Source organism: Heptranchias perlo, unplaced genomic scaffold (assembly GCF_035084215.1).
Source record: "Heptranchias perlo isolate sHepPer1 unplaced genomic scaffold, sHepPer1.hap1 HAP1_SCAFFOLD_44, whole genome shotgun sequence".
Classification (NCBI taxonomy): domain Eukaryota; kingdom Metazoa; phylum Chordata; class Chondrichthyes; order Hexanchiformes; family Hexanchidae; genus Heptranchias; species Heptranchias perlo.
Window position 1 is genome coordinate 8,899,340 of NW_027139453.1, and position 26,876 is coordinate 8,926,215.

General features: G+C 45.2%; 1 long non-coding RNA gene across 2 annotated transcripts; it reads right to left on the reverse strand.

Moving 5' to 3' along the window:
• Window positions 1–9,698: 9,698 nt before the first annotated feature.
• LOC137312851 (uncharacterized) lies at window positions 9,699–12,408 on the reverse strand. Of its 2 annotated transcripts, none has more exons than XR_010960847.1 (3): window positions 12,215–12,408; window positions 10,770–11,006; window positions 9,699–9,998 (listed from the first exon to the last, which is right to left on the reverse strand). It is a non-coding gene; the product is annotated as an uncharacterized lncRNA (long non-coding RNA). The 2 variants fall into 2 exon arrangements; XR_010960846.1 differs by having other exon boundaries at window positions 12,009–12,408.
• Between the last annotated feature and the right edge of the window lie 14,468 nt (window positions 12,409–26,876).

Consider the following 26,876-nt stretch of genomic DNA (forward strand, 5'->3'; position numbering starts at 1 on the left):
ACGCTGATTCTTATGCATATGTAAAATGAAACGTCAGAACAGGAAGCTGCGTAAATAAAAGGAAAGAATTTGCATTGATACAGCGCCTTCCGCGACCTCGGGCCGTCCCAAAGCGTTGGACAGCCAATTAAGTACTTTTCGAAGTGTAGTCACTGTTGTGATGTAGGAAACGCGGCAGCTAATTTGTGAACAGCATGATCCCACAAACAGCAGTGTGATAATGAGTTCCCCTCATCTCCTCATCTGGTCTTTTTACCAATTACCTTAAATCTGTGTCCTCTGGTTACCGACCCTTCTGTCAGTGGAAATAGTTTCTCCCTATCTACTCTATAAAACTCTTCACAATTTGAACACCGCTATTAAATTACACCTTAACCCTCTTTTCTCAAAGGAGAACAATCCCAATTTTGACATCTTTCCTAAATTGTGATGGCCAGAATTGGACACAATACTCCAGCTGAGTCCTAACCAATGATTTATAAATGTTGAGCATAACTTCCTTGCTTTTGTACTCTATGCCTCTACTTATAAAGCCCAGGATCCGATACGCTTTTTTAACAGCCTTATCAACTTGTCCTGCCAGCTTCAAAGACGTGTGCTTGGAAACTCTCAGGTCTCTCTGATCCAGCACTCCTTTTAAAATATGTACCCATAGCCTCGCCCTATCCTTTTCTGCCAACCATCCGCAGCCTACATCCCCCTGCGCTGCCTTTGGCCTCCAATGCCGGCTTTCTGTGCAAAACTTTCCCTTTACCCACTAATGGTAACAGAGCAATCATATTCTCCAAAACAACTTTTATTGATATAGCGCCTTCACCGAGGACAACACGTCCCAAGGCGCTTCACAGGAGATTATCAGACACAATTTGTCACCAAGCCACACGAGGAGATAATAGAATAGGTCACCAAAAGATCGGTCAAAGAGGTAGGTTTTGAGGAGATCATTGAGGGAGGCGGAGAAGCGGAGAGGTTTTGGAGGGATTTCCAGAGCTCACGGTCCAGGCAGCTGAAAGTACGATCGCAAATGATGGAGCGATTAACAACAGGGATGCGCAAGAGGGCAGAATTGGAGGAGTGCAGTGATCTCGCAGGGTTGTGGGGGCTGAAGGTGGTTACGGAGATAGGGAGGGGCGAGGGCCATGGAGAAATCTCGTAGGGTTGTAGGGCCGGAGGACGTTGCAGAGATAGGGAGGGGCGAGGGTAATGGAGAAATCTCGTAGGGTTGTAGGGGCTGGAGGAGGTTACAGAGATAGGGAGGGGCGAGGGCCATGGAGAAATCTCGTAGGGTTGTAGGGGCTGGAGGAGGTTACAGAGATAGGGAGGGGCGAGGGCCATGCAGAGATCTCGGAGGGTTGCATGGCCGGAGGAGGTTATGGAGATAGGGAGGGGCGAGGGCAATGGAGAGATCTCGGAGTGTTGTAGGGCCGGAGGAGGTTACAGAGATAGGGAGGGGCGAGGGCCATGCAGAGATCTCGGAGGGTTGTAGGGCCGGAGGAGGTAACAGAGATAGGGAGGGACGAGGGCCATGGAGAGATCTCGGAGGGTTGTAGGGCCGGAGGAGGTTACAGAGATAGGGAGGGGCGAGGGCCATGGGGAGATCTCGGAGGGTTGTAGGGCCGGAGGAGGTTATGGAGATAGGGAGCGGCGAGGGCCATGGAGAGATCTCGGAGGGTTGTAGGGCCGGAGGAGGTTACAGAGATAGGGAGTGGCGAGGTCCATGGAGAGATTTGTGAACAAGGATGAGAATTTGAAAATCAAGGTGTTGCCAGAAGAAGGGGCAAAAATAATTTATTCATTTATCTCATAGTTTCTCTTCATTTTTCACGACTAACTCTGTTCTGCACTATAGCCCTTGAAACTTCAACTAAGTTTCCGATATGAAAACGGCGCCTCCAAGTATTAAAGTAAGTTGCCCCTGTTATACCAGAGCTCCCCACAGCGATACTTGATAGAAGATGATTGCATTGAAACGAAAGGTCGTGATGGCTATGGTAAAGTCGCAGCCTTCACGTATAATGATACATTATCGTCGGTTTTAACAAAGAAATTAACTAGTTTCAAATAAATTAATGCCAGAATAGCAGATAGAAGAATGCCATGCACGTTAAGCGTGCGAGGGTAATATCAGGATGATAGATCTGGCAGTCCCTGGATCGTTTTTGATCCAGTGGAAGGTGATATTTCTGAACTTATATGATTGTTGAGACTCGATGAAGTAACTTTAGACAATAGAACGTATGTAAGATATAACCAATTCCCTCTCACCCACTGTATGCTTAATACACCACCCCCATCTGGTTCAAATCTATGAATTAAGTTAAGTTCCTATTTTTCATCCAGGTGAATCAATAAAAGAGTAGAACTATCAATGAGAGTAAATTTAATAATATTCCAACTATATTGATATTATTTTGAAACGGTTCAGGAGGCGCCATCTCTACAAACGCTTTAGAAATGTTACCCTTAATTATTGGGGATTCAGGTGGTTTCGAGACCGAACAGATTCAATCACGGGAAAAGAAATAAACATTTAACGTGTAAACAATACTTATAAACACATTGGCGTTAATGAATTCGAACAACACCAACAATTAGAAGAAAGAAGGAACTTGCATTTCTAATCACGCCTTTTACGATCTCAGGACGTCCCAACGCGCTTAACAGCCAATGAAGTATTTTTGATGTACAGTCTCTATTTTAAAGCAGGAAAACCGGCACTAATATGCGAACAGCAAGATCCCACTGTAATGAGATCACTTTTAGTGATGTTCGTTGAGGGATAAATATTGGCCCAGGACACCGAGGACAACTCTCATGCTCTTCTTCCAATAGTGGCCGTGGGATCTTTAACGTCCACCCCCGAGGGCAGAAGGGGCCTCGGTTTAACATCTCATCCGAAAGACAGGAATCTCCGACTGTGCAGCGCTCCCTCAGTACTGCCCCTCCGACAGTGCAGCACTGCCTCAGTACAGCCCCTCCGACAGTCCAGCACTCACTCAGTACTGACCCTCTGACAGTGCAGCACCAGCTCAATACTGCTCCCCCCGACAATGCAGCATTCCCTCAATACTGACCCTCTGACAGTGCAGCGCTCCCTCAGTACTGAACCTCCGACAGTGCATCGCTCGATCAATACTGACCCTCCAACAGTGCAGCACTCACTCAGCAGTGACCCTCCGACAGTGCAGTACTCCCTCAGTACTGACCCTCCGACAATGCAGCACGCCCTCAGTAGTGACCTTCCAACATTGCAGCGCTCCCTCACTACTGACTCTCCAACAGTGCAGCGCTCCCTGAGTAATGACCCTCCAACAGTTTTGCACTGCCTCAGTACTGACACTCCGACAGTGCAGCGCTCTCTCGGTACTGATCCTCCGACAGTGCAGTGCTCCCTCAGTACTGCCAAGAAGTCAAGCAAACCGCAGGATTTGGAGAGTTTTTGGAATCAGCAAAAGGTGACCAAAGTGTTGATAAAGTGGGAGATATTAGAATGTAAGATTTGGACTTAAAGGAAAGAGGGTAGCGAATGGAAACGTGAGCCCCTTAGAGGCTGAGACAGGGGAAATTATAATTGGGAGTAAGTAACTGGCAGAGACGTTAAACACATATATTGTATCTGTCTTCACAGTGGAAGATACAAAAGATAATGGGGATCCAAGGGTCTTTCGAGAGTGTGGGACTTAAAGTAATTAATATTGGTAAAGAAAAATTAATGGAGAAATTAATGGGACTAAAAGCTGACAAATCCACGGGACCTGATGGCCTACATCTGAGGGATCTAAAAGGGGTGGCTGCAGAGATAGTGGATGCAAGGATTGATAGTTGTGATCTATCAAAATTCACTAGATTCTAGAATGGTCCCAATGGATTGGACGACAGCAAATATAACAACGCTATTCAAGAAAGGGTGAGAGAGAAAGCCTGAGGGGGAGTTAGCCTGACATCAGTCGTCTGGAAAATGCTGGAATCCATTGCAGTAACATGGCATTTATAGAATCTTAATATGATTAGGCAGAGTCAAGAGAGTTTGATGAAAGAGAAATCGTGTTTGACAAATCTATTAGAGTTTTTTAAAGATGTAACTAGCAGCGTAGATAAAGGGAACCAGTCGGCGTAGTGTATCTCGATTTTCAAAAGGCATTCGATAATTTGCCACACAAAAGATTTATCACACAAGATAAGGGCTCATGGGGATGGGGTGATATATTAGAATGGAAAGAGGATTGGTCAACGGACAGAAAGCAGAGAGTCGGGATGAACGTGTCATTTTCAGGTTGGCAGGCTGTATCCAATGGGCTGCCAAAAATATTGGTGCTGGGGCCTCAGCTATTTACAAACTATATTAATGACTTAGATGAAAGGACCGAGTGTGATGTATCCAATTTCGCTGGCGATAGAAAGATGGGTGGGAAAGGAAACTATGAGGAGGACACCAAGAGTCTTCAAAGAGATATAGACAGGTTAAGTGAGTGGGCAAGAAGGTGGCAGATTGAGTATAATGTGGGGAAATGTGGGGTTATTTACTTTGGTAGGAAGAATAGAAAAACAGAATATTTTTAAATGGTTCGAAACTGTTCAATATTGGTCTTCAGAGAGATTTGGGTGTCCCTGTACACGAAGCATAGAATGCAGGTCCAGAATGCAATTGGGAAGGCAAATGGTATAATAGACTTTATTGCAAGGGGACAGTCAGGAAGTCTTGCTGAAATTGTACAGGGCTTTGGTGAGACCACAATGTGCACAGTTTTGGTCTCCTTACTTAAGGAAGGATAAATCTGTCTTACAGACGGTGCAACGAAGGTTCACTAGATTGATCCCTGGGATGAGAGGTTATCCTATGAGGAGAGATTGAGTAGAATGGTCCTATACTGTCTCGGGTTTCGAAGAATGAGATGTGACCTAATTGAAACATATAAGATTCCGAGGAAGCTTGACAAGGTGGATGTTGAGAGGCTGCTTCCCCTGGCTGGAGAGTCTAGAACCAGGGGTCATAGTCTCAGGATAGGGGTTGCAAATTTAGAACTGAGATGAGAAGGAAGTTCTTCACTCAGAGGTTTGTGAATCTTTGGAATTCCCTACCCCAAAGGGCTGTGGATTCTGAGTCGTTGAGTATATTTAAGACTGAGATAGATAGATTTTCGTCTCAAGGGGAATCAAGGGACATGGGGATCGGGCGGGAAAGTGGAGTTGAGGTCGAAGATCAGCCATGATAAAATTGATTGGCGGAGTAGGCTCGAGGGGCCGTATGGCCTACTTCTGCCAATAGTTCCTATGCTCTTATGTTCTTATGCACTGCCTTCACCCCGCCAAACATTGCGGTACTCCCTCAGTACTGCCCCTCCCACAGTGCAGCACTGCCTCGTTACTGACCCTCCGACAGTGCAGTACTCCCTCAGTATTGAACATCCGACAGTGCAGCCCTCGCTCAGTACTGACCCTCCGACCGTGCAGCCCTCCCTCAGTACTGACTCTCCGACATTGCAGCACTCGCTCAGTACTGACCGTCCGACAGTGAAGCACTCCCTCAGTATTGGCACGAGGAGTGTCGACCTGGGATTGTTGGGCTCGAGTCTCAGGAGTTTCATTCGAACCCACGACCCTCTGACACGGAGGCTCATTGATTTCTGCAACTCAAAAAAGAGGCTCGGTCCCAGCTGCCTTTTGGTTACCTTTTTCTGAAGTTATAACCTTCCTTCTTATTCCCAACAATATCAGATTTAAATGAGAACAGAGGCAACGTTTGTTTGCATATTTGTAGGACTTCTATCACATTCAGTAACGATCAGCGTAGAAAACAAGGCTCCGTTGCTTTCCTGCAAACCATATCATGTCTCGACATACGTCACAAAAAGTCTCGTTACGTCATGCCAATTCACGGTACATGCAGGCACAGCAAGCAATTAGAAAAGTAAATGGCATGTTGGCCTTTATTGCAGGGTGGTTTGAGTACAAGAGTAAGGAATTCTTGCTGCAATTGTACAGGGCTTTGGTGAGACCTCACCTGAAGTACTGTGTACAGATTTGGTCTCCTTATCTAAGGAATGATATATTTGCCATATAGGCGGTGCAACGAAGGTTCACTAGATTGATCCCTGGGATGAGAGGGTTGTCTTATGAGGAGATAGATTTCCTCATTAAGATGGAGAGTGAAGTAGTTGAATCCGAAATTATGTTCCTGGATCTAAATATAGGAAATTACGAAAGTATGAAGTGCGAGTTGGCTATGATTGATTGATGAACTTTACTAAAAGGGATGACGGTGGATAGGCAATGGCTAATATTTAAAGAACGTGTGCAGGAATTACAACAATTATTCATTCCTGCTGGTGCAAAAATAAAACAGGAAAGGAGGCTCAACCGTGGCTTACAAATGAAATTAGAGATAGCATTAGATCCAAAGAGGAGGCATGTAAAATTGCCAGAAAAAGCGGCATGCCTGAGGATTGGGAGCAGTTCAGAATTCAGCAAAGGAGGACAAAGAGATTGATTAAGAGAAGAAAATAGAGTATGAGAGTAAACTAGCAGGGAACATAATAACTGACGATAAAAGCTTCTATAAATATGTGAAGAGAAAAAAATAGTGAAGACAAATGTAGGTCCCTTGCAGTCAGAAATGGGGGAAGTAATAATGGGAACAAAGAAATTGCAGAACAATTAAACACATACTTTGGTTCTGTGTTCACAAAGGAGGACACAAATAACCTGCCAGAAATCTTAGGGAACCAAGGGTCTGGTGAGAGGGAGGAACTGAAGGAAACTAGTATTAGTAAAATAAATAGTGCTAGGGAAAGTAATGGGGCTAAAGGTTGTAAAATCCCCAAGGCCTGATAATCTACATCCCAGAGTACTAAATGAAGAGGCCGTGGAAATAGTGGATGCATTGGTGATCATCTTCTAAAATTCGATAGATTCTGGAACAGTTCCTACAGATTGGACGGTGGCAAACGTAATCCCACTATTTAAAAAAGGAAAGAGAGAAAAAACAGGGAATTACAGACCAGTTAGCCTAACATCAGTATTGGGGAAATTGCTGGAGTCTATTACAAAAGATGTGATAACAGAACACTTGGCGGGGATTAACGGGATTGGACAAAGTCAGCATGGGTTTATAAAAGGGAAATCATGCTTAACAAATCGACTGGAGTTTTTTGATGATGTAACTAGTAGAATAGATAGGGGAGAACCCGTGGATATGGTGTATTTGGATTTTCAAAAGGCTTTTGATAAGGTCCCACACAAGAGGTTCGTGTGCAAAATTAAAGCACGTGGGATTGGGGGCAATATACTGGCATGGGTTGAGAATTGGTTGACAGACAGGAAACAGAGAGTAGGAATAAACGGGTCTTTTTCCGGGTGGCAGGCAGTTACTAGTCGGGTACCGCAGGGATCAGTGCTTGGGCCCCAGCTATTCATAATATATATCAATGATTTGGATGAGGGAACTAAATGTAGCATTTCCAAGTTTGCAGACGAAACAAAGCTGGCGTGGAATGTGAGCTGTGTGAAGGATGCAAAGAGGCTCCAATGTGATTTGGACAAGTTGGGTGAGTGGGTAAGAACATGGCAGATGCAGTAAAACGTGGATAAATGTGAGATTATCCACTTTGGTTGTAAAAACAAAAAGGCAGAATATTATCTGAATGTTGATAGGTTGGGAAAAGGGGAGGTGCAGCGAGATCTGGGTGTCCTTGTGCACCAATCGCTGAAAGCGAGCATTCAGCGGCAGCAAGCAGTTAAGAAGGCGAATGGTATGTTAGCCTTCAATGCAAGATGATTTGAGTACAGGAGCAGGGATGTCTTACTGCAGTTATACAGGGCCTTGGTGAGACCACATCTGGTGTATTGTGTGCAGTTTTGGTCTCCTTATCTGAGGAATGATGGCATGCCATGGAGAGAGTGCAATGATGGTTTACCAGACTGATTCCTGGGATGGCAGGACTGACGTATGAGAAGTGATTGGGTCGATTAGGCCTATATTCACCAGTGTTTAGAAGAATGAGAGGTGATCTCATCGAAACATATAAAATTCCAACAGGATTAGACAGATTAGATGCAGGAAGGTTGTTCCCGATGGCTGGTGAGTCCAGGACCAGGGGTCACAGTCTCAGGATATGGGGTATGCCATTTAGAACCGAGATGAGAAGACATTTATTCACTCAGAGGTGGGTGAACCTGTGGAATTCTCTACCACAGAAGGCAGTGGAAGGGATCAAAGGATATGGGGTAAAAGTGGGAACGGAGTACTGAGTTAGACGATCAGCCAGGATCACTTTGAATGGCGGGGCAGGCCCCAGGGTCCGAATGGCCTACTCTTCCTCCTATTTTCCATGTTTCTATGTTTCTATTAAATTTTGAGTAGAATGGGCTTTTTCTGTCTGGTGTTTCGAAGAATGAGAGCTAAACTCATTGAAACATATCAGATTCTGAGTGGGGTTGACAGTGTAGATGCTGAGTGGATGTTTCCCCTGGCTGGAGAGTCTAGAAGTCGGGCGCATAGTCTCAGGATAAGGGGTCGGCCATTTAGACTGAGATTAGGAGGAATTTCTTCAATCAGCGAGTTGTGAATCTTTGTAATTCTCTACCCCAGAGGGCTCTGGATGCTCAGTCGTTGATTATATTCAAGGCTGAGGTCGATAGATTTTTCGACTCTCGGGGAATCAAGGGATATGGGGATCGGGCGGGAAAGTGGAGATAAGAACATAAGAACTTAAGAAATAGGAGCAGGAGTAGGCCAGCCGACCCCTCGAGCCTGCTCCGCCATTCAATCAGAGCATGGCCGCTCCGTATCTTAACTCTATTCACTATCTTGGTTATGTAACCTTTAATAAGCTTTGCTAAGAAAGATCTATCAATCAGTTCCAGATTTCCTCTAAACTTAGTGTGAAGAAGTTCTTCCTGACATCACCGCTGAACGGCCTAGCTCTAATTTTAAGGTTTTGCTCCTTTTTTTCTAGACTCTCCCAACCAGCGGAAATAGTTTCCCTTTATTTACCTTATCAACTGCTTTAATCGTCTTAATCACCTCAATTAGTTCAGCCCTTAATCTTCCATACTCGAGCTTACCTAATCACATAGCATTTCATAAAATTTACAGCACAGAAACAGGCCATTCGGCCCACCTGGTCTTTGCCGGTGTTTATGTTTCACACGAGCCTCCGTCCACCCAACTTCATCTCACCCTATCAGCAAATCCCTCTATTCCCTTCACCCTCTTGTACTTATCCAATTTCCCTTGAAAATAAACTTTTCTATTCACCTCAACTATTCCTTGCGGCAGCGGGGTCCACATTCGAACCACTTTCTCAGTTAAAAGGCTCCTCCTGAATTCCCTATTGCATTTATTGTGACTATTTTATATTCATGGCCCCATGATTTATACACCCCCACGAATGGAAACATCTTCTCTACGTGTAACCTATAAAACCCTTTCATGATCATAGAGATCTCTAGAAGGTCAACCTAACGTCATTATCACATTGTTATTTTGGGGATTTGCTGTGTGTAAACTGCTTACCGCGTTGTCCTATCTTACAACAGTTACCACACTTCCTTAAACAATGTATTTCACTGGCTGTGAGGCACTATGGGACGACATGGGGTCATGAAAGGCCCTTTATAAATGCAAGGCCGTTCTTTCCTCACGTTGCAACGCGGTGGGTTTTTGACTGGCCGTTGAACGAGTCTGCATCGCTGTGTATCTGCAGTCGCACAGTAATACACCGCCGTGTCTGCAGGTGCGGCCCTGGGCACCTTTAGACTAGAGTTTCTATCACCGTTTCCAGTAATTTCAAAATGGGTTTGATCCTTCTCTTCGTAATGAATCGTTCCTCCGACTTGTATATAGCCGATCAAGGTGAGACCTTGTCCAGCCGATAGGCGATACCAGAGGATGGATTGAGGTGTAGCGTCCCGTTCATAGCAGTTTATTGCTGCGAGTTTGCCTTCGGGAATCACCAGTGTTAGTGGCCTTTGAAGAGGCAGCAATCCTTGCGTTGGATCTAATGAAACAAAGGAAGAAAATTTATGGAATCAGACGGTACGGAAGGAGGCCATCCGGCCCACTGTGCTGTGCTGGCTCTCTGCACGAGATATCTAATTAGTCCCACGCATATCTGCTCTTTCCCCATGGCCCTGCAAAGTTCTCCCTGTCAAGTATATATCGAATTCCCATTTGAAAGTTACAATTTAATCTGTTTATCACAGTATCATATTAGGTACTGCACAGGAGGAGGCTATTCGGCCCATCATGCCTGTGGCGGCTCTTTGAAATAGCTATCCAATTAGTCCCACTCCGCTGCTCTTTCCACATAGTCCTGTATATTTTTACCCTTGAAGCATTTATCCAATTCCATTTTGAAATTTCCGATTCAATCTGGTTGCATCACCCTTTCGGACAGTGCATTCCGGATCATTGCAACTCGCTGCGTAAAAAAGGCATTCTCCTCATCTCACCTCTGCTCCTTTTGCAAATTATCTTACATCTGTGTCTAACATTTGTAGCGAAATGTCGTGGCTCCGCCAGAAGAACAACTCAATTGCAAGTGAAATAAGTCCCAACAACATCCGATCAACATGTAACATGTATTATCTTAACTCGCTCCATGTCCCGTTCACCTAACACCCCCTGTGCTCGCTGATTTCCACTGGATCCCGGTCCACCAAAGCCTCGCTTTTAAAATTCTCAGCCTTATTTTCAAATCCCTCCGTGGCCTCGTCCCTCCCTATCTCTGTAACTCCAAAAAAGTCTGATTTCAATGCAGGATACTCACACGGCATGAGAAGTGGACAAATAGCTAATATAAAATATATTTGCATTTTGGATGGAAAATTCCCGAATCCGTTGCTGCAAAGATCGTGTTCTCACACCGAGTGCCTCCGATTGGATCAGAATTGCAGTCCAGGTCCGCACCCAAGCCATGCCCCGGAAGTGACATCTTTTCCACGGAAGGCACGTCGACGTTCGCGTTGCGTCTTGCCTTTCAATCGTGCGTTGGTGCTGGTGTTTTCTGCGGATAGTTTAAAACATAAATTTCGGGCTGAGGACAAAATGGGCGTAGATCAGAATTAGTCTGTAACAACCACAATGCCACCTTGCATTTCTAAAGCGCCTTTAACGAGAGCTTTGGGAAGCACAGGTCCAAAGTCACATGTTCCTCCTACTTTCAACAAGTCATGTCTCGAAATACTCAGAGACTGCATTGCAGAATGTTATTTATAATTGGGCTAGAAATGTCTGCCGTGGGTCAGTTGGTATCACTCTCACCTTTGAGTCAGAATTTTCTGGGAGCTGGGTTCTGGCATTCCCAATCCAAAGATTTGAGCCCCGGATTCTGCCTGACGCTCCAGTGCAAAACTGAGGGAGTGCTGCACTGTCAGAGGGTCAGTGCTGAGGGAGTGCTGCAATGTCGGATGGACAGCCCTGGGAGAGCGCTGCGCTATCAGAGTGGCAGTACTCAGGGAGCGCTGCATCGGCGAAGGGGCAGAGCTGAGGGAGCGCTGCACTGTCCGAGGGTCATGACTGAGGGAGCGGTGCACTGTCGGAGCGTCAGTACTGAGGGATTACTGCACTGTCGGAAGGTCACTACTGGGTTAGTGCTGCACTGTCAGAGGCTCAGTACTGAGGGAGTTCTGCTTTCTGGGAGATGACTCTTTCGGATGAGACGTTAAACCGACGGCCCCTTTTGCCCTCTCAGGTGGGTGCAAAAGATTCCAAGAAGATAGTCTCGAGGAAGAGCAGCGGTGTTCCCCCCCGCCCCCCACCCGGTGTCCAGGGGCCAAAATTTATCCGTAAACCAACATCACTAAAATGATCAGATGATCTGGTCATTATCAAATTCTTGTTTGTTGGATCTTGCTGTGCGCAAATTTGTTGCTGCGATTCCTACGTTGCAACAGTGACAATACTTCACCTAAAAAGTACGTCTTTGTCTGAAAAGCGCCTTGGGACGTCGAAAGCGCTTTAGAAATATAAATTCGTTGGTTTGTTTAGTGAGTTGTTCACATGATACCTGGTCACGGGTGGTAATAAGTTCACGGCGGGAAGATGGGCGTGTTTTGTATTATACTGCGGCTGGTTTGGGTCACTTTGCGATAATCGCCCAACAGTAATAGCTCGTAGAATCTGTCAGCTCGGAGCCATTCAGGTGCAGGGTAAAGGGTTTTTTTGATGCTTCAAGTTGCGCTGCGAATCAGTTCGGGCCCAAAGCTGCCTTACTCATTGCACATTCACCCTATTGCCTCTCTCCCTTGCCTGTTCCAGGACACGCTGTGGTTGCTCATGCTCGCTCTCTTCAAACTGCAGCCGACAGTGAGTGGTTCTTAATGTCGAATAGCTGCCTCGGTGGATGACTGGACCACAGTGGGTGCAGCCCGAAACCTTAGATTAGATATTAAACAAAATAACAATGACAAAAGCCAAGAGAGGACCGAACTGTTCAAGTGAAGCATGAGACAAGGTTGCTCTCCTTCCCGATAACTTTCGCTTCTACACTTTGTGTCTGAGCCCAGTCGCTAACGTTTCTTCTATGGTGATGGAGCGATGCAGGCGAGCAGAGTCCGGTTACATCCACGTCCTGAAACACACACACACTCACAAGCGCACAAACACTGACGCACAGATACACACTCACACATGTAAACATACACACATGCACACCAACACATACATACACACAGAAACGCTCTCAAACTCCGACACAACCACACACACGCACTCAGTGACACACACACAGAAGCACGTCAAACACATCCAAAAATATACATACAGACACATACGTACACACATACACACTCTCACGCACACATGCTCACACAATACACTCACACATGCACACACTGAGACACACAATACACTCACAAACTCACACACACAATCACACACACATTCTCACACACACTCACACACACGGACACACAATACACTCACAAACACACTCACACACACATTCACTCTCACACACACTCACACACACATTCACTCACACACACACTCACACACACAGACACACAATACACTCACAAACTCACACACAAACTCACACACACATTCACTCTGACACACACTGACACACACTCGCACACTCAAATAAATACATGGACTTTCCATCGGGAAATATTGCCTTCAGCAGCCGGAGTTGTACATAATTTGAACTCTGCAGCCCACGGTAAACTGAAACCAACCTTAAGAGCGAGGGCGGACAACTCAGTGCAGGCCCAAGATAAAATCTGGGTGATCCGCTGGCCTGTAAGGAACAATACCTGGCCGAAACCGGATATTGTTTTCATGGCAGCTGGGAGAAGCTAAGCTCCAGAACTAATTAAAATAAATGATTGAAATAGTAACATTTTGTTCGATTCCAACTGTCTTGCAAACTAATTTCCCGTCATAGATTAACACGGGTTCGGTTTTAAGGTGTCAGCCTTGGCTGAGATGCTAGCACTTTCGCCTTCTGAGTTACATGGTTGTGGGTTCAATGCTCCCGACAGGGACTCGAGCACAAAATCCAGGGCGATGCTCCTGGTCAGTACTCAGAGAGTGCTGCACTGTTGGAGGTGCCGACTTTTGGATGAGACTTTAAACCGAGGCCCTCTCAGGTGGACGTGAACGATCCGACAGCCACTAGAAGGGGAGTTCTCGCTGTGCTTTGAGCCAATCGTTACCTCTCAACGAACATCAATAAAAAGGAAGTTATCTGGTTATTATGTCATTGATGTTTGTGGGATCTTGCTGTGCTCAAATTGGCTGCCATATTCCCTACATTACAAGAGTGACTGCACTTCAAAAAGTACGTCAATGGTTGTGACGCGCTTCAAGCCGTCCTGAGATCACCTGATGACAAAACACTTCCACAAAATCCATTGTCTGAGCGATAAGGTGACAAAGATTGAGGCCATTCGACTTGAGAAACACACGGCCTTTCTCGCGAGGAGACAGGGAGCGTTATTTATCGACAACAGCAAAATTGCTCTCACTCAAGGGAAATGCCAGCGGATGTGACGAATTACGCTGGAAAACCGACGAGCCAATCATGTGGTTGGATCACAAAAGTCAACAGATTGAACAAATGAGAAGCATTTCCTGTGATGCCCTTGTGTTTGCGAAATCCTGAACACGGGTTTAAGACAATAGAATCGTAGTACCTTACAGCACAGAATGAGGCCATTCGGCCCATCGTGCCTGTTCCGGCTCTTTGAAAGAGCTCTCCAATTAGTCCCGCTTCCCACGCTCTTTCCCCACAGTTCTGTAAAACTTATGTTCGTTAATTCTAGCAAAATTGCCTAGGTTATGACATCTATCTCTTTCTTTAGTTCTTCCTTTCTTTCTTTCCTTCTTTATTTATTTTCCATCATTCCTTCCTCATTTAGTCAGCTCTGAGCAAAAACTAAATTGGATTTGATATTCCACCAGCGTTCTCCAAGTTTCCTACCAGAGCTTGAACGGGAGAGGGCTGTGAAGGGGAGTATTAGGAAAAATAACTTCACAATACAGAAGTCGGTATTAATATCTTTGTATTATAAGAATGTTCCCGTGGGATCGAAGCTTAACATATGGTTTAGATTAGGTTGTTAGCATTGCACAGGTGAAAGCTAAGCAAGGAAGGAGATGTCAGTTAAAGGCAATTTAAGAAGCTGGTTTGTGTAAAGAATTATAGCCTATTTTGGAGACAATATCTCTTTGCTTCAGTTGTTATCATGCTATTCAGGTGTGATGTGTCAGGTGGGAAAGTAAGCTGTCAGGAGGACTCAAAGAGAGATAAAGACAGGTTAAGCGAATGCCCAGGAAGGTGGCAGATGGAGTATAATGTAGGGAAATGTGAGGCTATTCACTTTGGTAGGAACAATAGAATAACAGAAAATGTTTGAAATGGTGAGAAAATATTAAATGTTGGTGTCCAGGGAGTTCTGGGTGTCCTGGTACAAGAAACACAGAGAGTTAGCATGCAGGTGCAGCAAGCAATTAGTAAAGCAAATGGAATGTTAGCCTTTATTGCAAAGGGGTTCGAGTGCAAGAGTAAGGAAATCTTACTACAGTTATACAGAGTTTTGGTGAGACCTCACATGGAGTACTGCGTACAATTTTGGTCTCCTTATTTAACGAAGGATATAGTTGCCTTAGTGGCGATGCAACAAAGGTCCACGAGATTAATTCCTGGGATGAGAAGGTTGTCCTGTTAGGAGAGATTGAGTAGAATGGGCCTATACTCTCTGGAGTTTAGAAAAAATGAGAGGTCATCTCATTGAAACATATAACATTCTGAGGGGGCTTGACAGGGTAGGTGCTGAGAGGTTAATTCTCCTGGCTGGAGAGTCTGGAACTATGGGTCATAGTCTCAGGATAAGGGGTCGGCCATTCAAGACTGAGATGAGGAGAAATTTCTTCAATCAGATGGTTGTGAATCTTTGGAACTCTCTAACCCAGAGAGCTGTGGATGCTGAATTGTTGAGAATATTCAAGGTTAAGTTAAATAGACTTTTGGACTCCAGGGGAATCAAGGGAATATGGGGATCGGGTGGGAAAATGGAGTTGTGGTTGATGATCAGCCATGATCTGATTGAATGTCGGAGCAGGCTCGCGGGGCCGTATCACCTACTCCTGCTCCTATTTCTTATGTTTATAACTATGCAGAATTGTCTCAACTTCTCTTGATAAAACATGGAATGCCTTCCAATTCCACTGAGAATGGAGTATAAGTGTTGCAACGTTGCCAACTAGTGGTGCAGTAGCATATGACAATTAAGGACCGCATAATAATAATTTCGAAAGTGATAGGTTTAAAGAAAGTAACGTGTCATTACCTCGGATGTGTCTTTCAGGCATAAAAACCTGTACTGTTTTCAGCAATTCTTTGCTATTCAGTGCTGAGATTTATTAGAATTTCACACACCCCGATGGATACAAACGTATATAGTTTCTTTTTCAATGTGTGGCTATTAATTAAACCAACAAATTGATCTAACTCAGGCGTGGGGAATTATATCATTTGGATAAGACTACTCCGTTGAGTTAACATAGTGCAGACCCTCCCACTCGAGCTACAGTGGGATATCGGGAGAACCACTGCCGAATTTCCAGGACATTGCGGGTTTTCCCCTCGCTTTTTTTTCTGCCGACACGTAATCCTAACACATGAAGGCTAGGCTGAGGTGTTATTACTACGAATTAAACATGAGTCAGTGAGAAAGAAAGACATTTATACAGGGCTTTCAGGAGGCAAAGCGCTTTACAGCCAACAAAGTATATTTTTTGAAGCGTGGTCACTGTTGTAATGTAGGTAACGCGGCAATCAATTTGCCCACAGCAAGCTCCCACAAGCAGCAATACAACAATGACCAGATAATCTGTTCTGTAGTGAGGTTAGTTGAGGGATAAATGTTGGCCAGGACACTGTGGGGATCTCCCCTGCTCTTAGATTCATAGAATCTTATCCTCTTACAGAAGGAGGCCATTCAGCCCTTTGTACCAGTGCTGGCTCTTTGAAAGAGCTGTCCAATTTATTACCACACGCTAGCTTTTTCTCCATAACCATGCAAATGAGTCCTCTTTAAGTACATGTCCAATCGCCTTTTGAAAGCCCCGATGGAATCTGCTTACACCCCCCACCCACTTTCAGGGAGTGCGCTCTATATCATAACAACACTCTGTGTGAAAACATTTCTCCTCATTTCCCCTCTAGTTCTTTGGCCAATTATTTTAAATCTAAGACCTCCTATTACCGCCCCACCTTCCAGAGGAAACCGGCTCTCCCTACTTGCTCCATCAAAACCCCTCATAATATTGAAAACTTCTATTAGGTCTCCCTATAACTGTCCCTGCTCTCAGGAGAACATTCCCAGATTCTCCAAATTCTCCACATAATTGAAGTCACTCATCCCTGATATCATCCTGGTAAACCTCCTCTGTGCTTTCTCCAAGGCCTTGATATCCTTCCGAAAGTGCGGTGCCCAGAATTGTACGCAATACTCCAGCTCAGGCCTAACCAGTCATTTGGAAAGGTTTATCATGACTTCCTTGTTTATATATTCAATGCCGCTATTTACAAACCAAGTTTCCCATACACTTTCTTCACCACCTTTTCAACTTGTTCCCCCACCATCAAAGATTTGTGAATATTAAACCCCCTCTGCTCTTGCATCCCCCTCAAAAAACGACTTTAGATTATATTGCTTCTCAATGTTGTTCCTCTCAAAGTGCATCACTTCACACTTAAACGCATTAAATTGCATCTGCAATATGTCAGCCCATTTCACTAGTCTGTTTATGTTCTCCTGAAGTTTGTTACTATTCTCCTCACTATTTACTACGTTGCCAAGTTTTATATTATCAGCAAACTTCGAAATTTTACTCCCTATACCCAAGTCCAGATCAATTATATATAACAAGAAAAGCAATGGTCACGTTACCGACCCCTGGGGGACCACACTGCATACTTTTCTCCAGTCAGAAAAACATCCGTTCACAACTACTCTCTGCCTCCTATCCCTTAGCCAATTTCCCACCGAAGTTACAACAGCCCCTACAATCCCATGTGCTTCTATTTTCCGAATCAGTCGATTAAATTTGTGACTTCATCAAATGCTTTTTGAAAGTCCATATATACAAAAGCTGCTGAGCTACCTTAATCAACCGTCTCTGACCCTTCATCAAAGAACACAATCAGGTTAGTCAGACACGATTTGCCTTTCGCTAATCCGTGCTGGCTGTCCTTTATTAACCTCTGCTTCTCCGAAGTGAGACAATAGTGGCCGTGGGATCTTTTACATTAACCCGAGAGAGCAGGGACGGGGTTTTGGTTTAACGTCTCATTCAAAAGACGGCACTTCCGACAGTGCGGCACTCCCTCAGCACTGGGCTGGAGTGTCAATCTAGATGTTATACTCCAGCCTCTGGAGTTGGACTTGAACCCACAACCTTCCGAGTCAGAGGTGATAGTGTTACCAACTGTGGCTCGGCTGACACTGAGAGCTAGTTATTTAAAATATGTTCTTTGCATCGAAAAAGTCAGATAGATAAAGGAAAGACCTGGAAGTGCGTAGCTGAAGTATATTAGACGTTAGTGTATTCGAGAGCCCTGCGTTCGATTCCTGATGGAGTGATCGGGCGAATTCTCCTCTATGTATTGGCTGTGAATGTCCATTCCAAATTTAGTTCGGATCGCTTTCAATGGATAACAACAACTTGCATTTATATCACACCTTTAATATTGTAAAATGGCGCTTCACAGGGGCGTTATCAAACAAAATTTGACAGCGAATCATGTAAGGAGATATTAGGACAGGTGGGGCACCTTTTAAGGAGCATCTTAAAGATGGTGAGAGAGGTAGAGAAGCGGAGAGATTTAGAGAGGGAATTCCAGAATCTAAGCCAAGGAGTGCTGAAAGGCACGGCCGCCAATGGTGGGGCGAAAGGAGTGACAGGATAGAGAAGAGGCCAGAATTGAGGGAACGCAGAGATCTCGGGGAGTTGTAGGGCAGGAAGACGTAACAGGGATAGGGAGGTGCTTGGATTTGAAAACAGTGATGAGAATTTTAAAATGGAGCCGTTCCAGGACCGGAAGCCAATGTAGGTCAGCGCACACAGAGGGTGATGGGTGAACGGGACTTAATTCGACTGTGAGATTTTGTCTGGACATCCTCAGATTTTAACAACGCTGTGTGCATCCTTGCGCGCCGAACAGTAATAGGTGCCGCTGTCTTGGCTGCGAGAGTTTGTCAGGGGCAACATGAATTTGTTGTTTCCAGACTCCAGTTTAAACGCAGTCCTTTTTCTGTACTCAGATGCAAAAAATATATCCGATCTGCTTGTACCAGTAAAACCAATAGTCGCTTATGTTGCCCTCCCTGATGCGTCAGTAGAACGTAACTCCCTCCCCTGGGACCAGGACGGTGGTCACCGGGGACTGGACGATGAGGCGTTGGGGCCGAACACCTAAGAGATTATAAACAAAAAAGAAGGGCAGAATGAGCAGGAGTGGGCAAGAGGGTCGGCAGGGAGGCCCAGAGGAGCAGAGGCAGGAACAGAAGAGAGAGAGAAAGAAAGGAAGCCCAAATAGTAGGCACGGAACGCAAAGCTACCTTCACACTTATGTTTACTCTACAGGTTAAGTCCAATAAAAGGTCAGGTTTATTGAACAGATTAAATTATAAATGCGCGTAAATGAAAAGGACAAAGACAAAGAAGCTTGGTCCGGCTGGTAAAGACGTGAATTAAATAATGTTTGGGGTGGGTCTACTCATCAGATCAGTTATTGCACCACTGATCAATCGTGACTAGTTCTCTTCTCAAACAACATCAGCTTATTCCAATTTGCTTCACCAAGAGTAGTAAATAAAGCAATAAATCATCATTACAAACAGTACACGATTTCAATTGAACAAAATGTGGATTGAAACGTTCGCTCTCTCGGACATACAGGAAATGGAGAGCAGAAATATGGAAAGCCAATAAACAGCGACTAAGAGCTCAGCCTCTTTCACAAAACAATCCCAAACTATTTGAACTTGAGTTGAGCTGGCGCTCTATAAAGAGGGTCATAACGCCGCGATTGCCGCTGTGGGAAGTATTTGTAAATAACAAAACCGCTTCTCCCCTCGGGAGCGCCGATCGCAAAATTGCGCACTCCCATCCACTATTCGTTACCATGTTCGCCCCGACCACACCGCACGAGTGGAACCATTAATGGGAACAGAGCTTTCCAGTCACAGACCTACCCAGCGTTGCTCTCAAATCCGTTTAATAGATGGATACAATCATCAGAAATCCAGCCCTTGCAGCCGTTCTCTTATCAACCTCTGCATGATAATATAAGGCAATCTCTCCGCGGAGAGAATGAGAGAAAGAATGAGAGGTAGGGGCAAGAGAGGGAGAGAGAGAGACGGGAACGGTGAGAAATAGAGAGAGAGAGAATGAGAGAAAGGCGGAGAGAGGGAGAGTAACAAAGAGAGAGACAGAAAGAGAGAATAGGAGAGCGGGAGAGTAACAAAGAGAGGGAGAAAGCGAGAGAATGAGAGAGAGGCGGAGAGAGGGAGAGTAACAAAGAGAGAGACGGAGAGAGATTGAGAGAAGGGAAAGCGAGAGGCAAAGAGAACAAGAGAGAGAGCGAGAGACAGAAACGGAGAGAGAGAAAACGACAAAGACAGAGAGAGAATGAGAGTGAGAGAAAGAGAGAAAACACAGTGTTTTTAAAAAATGTATATTACGTTTCTTATAATATCGATCAAGGCTCGGTTCCAATGGAAATGTTGGAGGTTTTTTGAGGAACGTTGTGTCCGCTGAGGGGAATGAGCCTCAAATCAATGGGTTAAGCTTCACCTGGAGTATTGTGTCCATTTCTGGGCACCACACTTTAAGAAGGATGTGAAGGACTTAGAGAGGGTGGAGAAGAGATTTACTAGAATGATTCCAGGAATGAGGAACTTTTGTTACGTGCTAGATTGGAGAAGCTGAGGTTGTTCTCCTTGGAGCAGAGAAGGTTGAGAGGAGATTTGATAGAGGTGTTCAAAATCATGAAGGGTCTGAACATAGCAGATGGAGAGATATTTTTCTCATTGGCGGAAGGGTCAAGAATCAAAGGGCATAGGTTTAAGTTGATTGTCAAAAGAATCAAAAGGAAAAACTTTTTTACGTACCGAGTGTTTAGGATCTGGAATACACTTCCCGAGGAGGTGGTGGCGGCTGATTCAATCATGGCCTTCAAAAGGGGACTGCATAATTGCTTGAAAGGAAAAACAAACTGCAGGGCTGCAGAAATAGGGCAGGGGAGAATGGGACGAGCTGGATTGCACTTGCAGAGAGCTGGCACGCACTCAATAGGCCGAATGGCTTCCTTCCGTGCTGTGGCCTTTCTATGATTCTATGATTCTAAGGCCTTGGAGAGGGTATGCAGTAGATTTACCAGAATGGTAACAGGGATGAGGGACTTCAGTTATGTGGAGAGATTGGAGAAGCTGGGAATTTTCTCCTTAGAGACGAGAAGGTTAAACCATAGACTTGTACACCACAGAAGGAGGCCATTCGGACCATCGTGCCTCTGCCAGCTCTTTGAAAGATCTATCCAATTAGTTCCACTCACCCTACTCTTTCCCCGCAGCCCTATTTTATTTCCTTTTAAAGTATATATCAAATTCCCTTTTGAACATCACTATTAAATCTGTTTCCACTGCGCTTTGAGGCAGTGAATTCCTGATCATCACAACTCGCTGCGTAACTTTAAGTAAAAACATTCCCACTACCATAAAATTTCTTTCTATTGGTCAGCTGTAATTTCGCAAACCACCGACAGCAAAATCGGCAAGTCCCTCATTGTTTTCGTTACTTGAATTTCCATTGAAGGAAACGTTCTCCCAGCTCCAGCATAACAATAATAAAACCAGAACATGCTGGGACAGCTCAGCAAGTCAGGCAGCATCTGGGGAAAGAAACAGAGTTAACGTTTCAGGTCGAAGACCTTGCGTTGGACTGGAAGATGTTGGCAGAGTTAATGTTTTTGAGCAAGTACAGAGCCAGGGAAAGGGGGGAGGTAGGGGAGGCGAGGAAAGAACAAAAGGGAAGGTCTGTGATAGGGTAGAGGGCACGAGTGATTAAATTGCAAAAGGGATGACGGTGCAAGTCAAGAAGGGTGGTAATGGGACAGGTTAAGAGACAAAGATTGGTCAGGAGTTGCTGGAAATGGCAGCAGCAGAAACATTACCAGCACGAGCTGACCGAAAAAATGGGTGCAGTGGTTCTGATCTGAAATTATTGAAATCAATGTTGAGTCTGGTATGTTGTAAAGTGTCTGAACGACAGATGAGGTGCTGTCCCTCGAGCATTGCAAACTGATCCTCATCAGAGACGAGAGTATTTTAAAAAGGCTGAATCTCACTTGTGCAGCTGACACTTAATGAATCCAAGGTTGTGGGGAGATTTGATAGAGGTGTTCAAAATCATGAGGGGTTTCGATAGAGCAAATAAGGAGAAACTGTTTCCAGTGGCAGAAGGCAGATGAACTCAGGGCATGGATGGGTACATGGGACTGGGATGTTATAGCTATTACTGAAACATGGATAAGGGAGGGGCAGGACTGGCAGCTCAATGTTCCAGGGTACAGATGCTATAGGAAAGATAGAGCAGGAGGTAAGAGAGGAGGGGGAGTTGCGTTCTTGATTAGGGAGAACATCACGGCAGTAGTGAGAGGGGATATATCCGAGGGTTCGCCCACTGAGTCTATATGGGTAGAACTGAAAAATAAGAAGGGAGAGATCACTTTGATCGGATTGTACTACAGACCCCCAAATAGTCAACGGGAAATTGAGGAGCAAATATGTAAGGAGATTACAGACAGCTGCAAGAAAAATAGGGTGGTAATAGTAGGGGACTTTAACTTTCCCAACATTGACTGGGACAGCCATAGCATTAGGGGCTTGGATGGAGAGAAATTTTTTGAGTGTATTCAGGAGGAATTTCTCATTCAGTATGTGGATGGCCCGACTAGAGAGGGGGCAAAACTTGACCTCCTCTTGGGAAATAAGGAAGGGCAGGTGACAGAAGTGTTAGTGAGGGATCACTTTGGGACCAGTGATCATAATTCCATTAGTTTCAAGATAGCTATGGAGAAGGATAGGTCTGGCCCAAAAGTTAAAATTCTAAATTGGGGAAAGGCCAATTTTGATGGTATTAGACAGGAACTTTCAGAAGTTGATTGGGAGAGTCTGTTGGCAGGCAAAGGGACGTCTGGTAAGTGGGAGGCTTTCAAAAGTGTGTTAACCAGGGTTCAGGGTAAGCACATTCCTTATAAAGTGAAGGGCAAGGCTGGTAGAAGTAGGGAACCTTGGATGACTCGGGAGATTGAGGCACTAGTCAAAAAGAAGAAGGAGGCATATGACATGCATAGGCAGCTGGGATCAAGTGGATCCCTTGAAGAGTATAGAGATTGCCGGAGTAGAGTTAAGAGAGAAATCAGGAGGGCAAAAAGGGGATATGAGATTGCTTTGGCAGATCAGGCAAAGGTGAATCGAAAGAGCTTCTACAAATACATAAAGGGCAAAAGGGTAACTAGGGAGAGAGTAGGGCCTCTTAAGGATCAACAAGGTCATCTATGTGCGGAACCACAAGAGATGGGTGAGATCCTGAATGAATATTTCACATCGGTATTTACGGTTGAGAAAGGCATGGATGTTCGGGAACTTGGGGAAATAAATAGTGATGTCTTGAGGAGTGTACATATTACAGAGAGGGAGGTGCTGGAAGTCTTAACGCGCATCAAGGTAGATAAATCTCCGGGACCTGATTAAATGTATCCCAGGACGTTATGGGAGGTTAGGGAGGAAATTGCGGGTCCCCTAGCAGAGATATTTGAATCATCCACCGCTACAGGTGAGGTGCCTGAAGATTGGAGGGTAGCAAATGTTGTGCCTTTGTTTAAGAAGGGCGGCAGGGAAAAGCCTGGGAACTACAGACCAGTGAGCCTGACATCTGTAGTGGGTAAGTTGTTAGAGGGTATTCTGAGGGACAGGATCTACAGGCATTTGGAGAGGCAGGGACTAATTAGGAACAGTCAGCATGGTTTTGTGAGAGGAAAATCATGTCTCACGAATTTGATTGAGTTTTTTGAAGGGGTAACCAAGAAGATAGATGAGGGCTGTGCAGTAGACGTGGTCTACATGGACTTCAGCAAAGCATTTGACAAGGTACCGCAAGGTAGGTTGTTACATAAGGTTAAATCTCATGGGATCCAAGGTGAGGTAGCCAATTGGATACAAAATTGGCTTGACGACAGAAGACAGAGGGTGGTTGTAGAGGGTTGTTTATCAAACTGGATGCCTGTGTCCAGCGGTGTGCCTCAGGGATCGGTGCTGGGTCCGCTGTTATTTGTTATTTATATTAATGATTTGGATGAGAATTTAGGAGGCATGGTTAGTAAGTTTGCAGATGACACCAAGATTGGTGGCATTGTGGACAGTGAAGAAGGTTATCTAGGATTGCAACGGGATCTTGATAAATTGGGCCAGTGGGCCGATGAATGGCAGATGGAGTTTAATTTAGATAAATGTGAGGTGATGCATTTTGGTAGATCGAATCCGTCCAGGACCTACTCCGTTAATGGTAGGGCGTTGGGGAGAGTTATAGAACAAAGAGATCTGGGAGTACAGATTCATAGCTCCTTGAAAGTGGAGTCACAGGTGGATAGGGTGGTGAAGAAGGCATTCAGCATGCTTGGTTTCATTGGTCAGAACATTGAATGCAGGAGTTGGGATGTCTTGTTGAAGTTGTACAGGGCATTGGTGAGGCCACACTTGGAGTACTGTGTACAGTTCTGGTCACCCTATTATAGAAAGGATATTATTAAACTAGAAAGAGTGCAGAAAAGATTTACTAGGATGCTACCGGGACTTGATGGTTTGACTTACAGGGAGAGGTTAGACAGACTGGGACTTTTTCCCTGGAGAGTAGGAGGTTAAGGGGTGAGCTTATAGAAGTCTATAAAATAATGAGGGGCATAGATAAGGTAGATAGTCAAAATCTTTTCCCAAAGGTAGGGGAGTCTATAACGAGGGGGCATAGATTTAAGGTGAGAGGGGAGAGATAAAAAAAGGTCCAGAGGGGCAATTTTTTCACTCAAAGGGTGGTGAGTGTCTGGAACGAGCTGCCAGAGGCAGTAGTAGAGGCGGGTACAATTTTGTCTTTTAAAAAGCATTTGGACAGTTACATGGGTAAGATGGGTATCGAGGGATATGGGCCAAGTGCAGGCAATTGGGACTAGCTTAGTGGTATAAACTGGGCGACATGGACATGTTGGGCCGAAGGGCCTGTTTCCATGTTGTAACTTCTATGATTCTATAAGGGTCGGTAACCAAAGGACACAGATTTAAGATAATTGGCAAAAGAGCCAGAGTGGGGGCGGGGAATGAGAAGAATATTTTTTAACGCAGCGAGTTTTGATCTGGAATGCGCTGCCTGAAAGGGCGGTGGAAACAGATTCAGTCGTAACTTTCAAAAGGGAATTGGATAAATAGTTGAGGAGGAAAACTTTGCAGGGCTGTGGGGAAAAATCAGGGAAGTGGGTCTAATTTGATTGCGCTTCCAAACAGCCAGCACAGACAAGATGGGCCGAATGGCCTCCTCTTGTGCTGTATCATTCTGTGATCCCCACAATGATTACATGAAGTTAAAATCTACTGGATCAAATGGTAATGCTCGTGAACTCCGTGCACTGAATGAGCAGTCGGGACATTATTTTTTTGCTGAATGCGGTGTCCTCTGGCGGGGGAGACGGTTCACTGCATCCTGTTCTGTTGCTTTTCGTCTCAGAGTTGGGGTGTTTCCACACGCCGTGCATCACTGCACCCGCAGAAGTAGACGGTAGTGTCCCACGGGGAGGTTACAGCGAGTTCCAGAGTAAACTGGGCATCGCTGGGACTCTGAGCGACAAATGGTTCGGTCGTGTAATTAGAAACGTGGCCCGCACCGACCGATTGGAAAAGAAGGGCGGGTTCCCGGTTTGCTGCTGGTCGGCACCAGAATATGGTGGGATCGTTAGTGTTCTTCAGGATACAGTACATTACCACTGATTTTCCGGAATGAACAGAAACAATAGTCGGTGTTTGTTCAACGAGCGAAGTGCACACACTTTGCAAATGGAGGAAACAGTCAGGTTTGTTTTCATAGAATCGTAGAGCGAAGAAAGAGGCCATTGGGCCCATTATGCTTGTGCCGGCTCTTTGAAAGAGTTACCCAATCTGTCCCACTCCCCAGCTCTTTCCCCATAGCCCTGTACATTTTCCCGTGAAGTATTTATCCGATTCCATTTTGAAAATTACTGTTGAATCTGCTCTCACCGCCCTTTCAGGCAGTGCATTCCAGATCATCACAACTCATTGCGTAAAAATATTATTCTCATCTCCCCTCTGGTTCTTTTGCCAATTATTTTAAATCTGTGTCCTTTGGTTACCGACCCTTCTGCCACTGGAAACAGTTTCTCCCTATCTACTCTGTCAAAACCCCTCATCATTTTGAACACCTCTATTAAATCTCCCCTTCACCTGCTCTGCTCGAAGGAGAATAACTCCAACGTCCCCAGTCTCTCCACGTAACTGAAGTCCCCCAGTCCTGGTAACATTCGGGTAAATCTCCACTGTACCCTCTCTCAGGCCTTGATATCTTTCCTATAGTCTGATGCCCAGAATTGACCACAACGCTTCAGCTGAGACCTAATCGTAGATGTATAAAGGTTTTGCAGAATTCCTTGGTGTTCTACTCAATACAGATCTGTGTATTCGAGGATTAATCCATCCTAAGCAAAAAACATATTGTGAAACATACCTTTCTTTCCGACTTTTAGCTCGGTTTTGAATTACCATAAATGAATGCAATCGACCAGAATAAATATGACACTTGGACAAGCAAGTTTAGTTCCATGGATAAGCACAGGGTGATGGAGCCTGTGTGGGAACATCCAGTCCGGTCCTTTCTCCGCTGCTGAGTCGTAATATATATGAAGCGTTAGTTTGTGGCGTCATTTCTCAGCCGTGGCGAGAACTACCGCCTCTGAGTCATCAGGTTGTGGGTTCAAGCCCCGCACACGAGAATTTAGCACAGAAACCAGGCCGGCACTACCGGAGCGACTAATAAGGGGGTGCTGTAAGGACTGTACTGATGGAGGGCAGTACTGAAAGAGTGCTCCACTCTCGGAGGGTCAGTATTTACGGTTTGGAAGGGCAGTACTGAGGGAGTACTGCACTGTTGGAAGCGCAGTACTGAGGGAGTACTGCACTGTTGGAAGGGCAGTACTGAGGGACTACTGCACTGTTGAAAGGACAGTATTGAGTTAGTGGTGCACTGTTGGACGGGAAGTACTGGAGCACTGCACTGTCGGAATGTCAGTATTGAAGGAGAGCCGCAC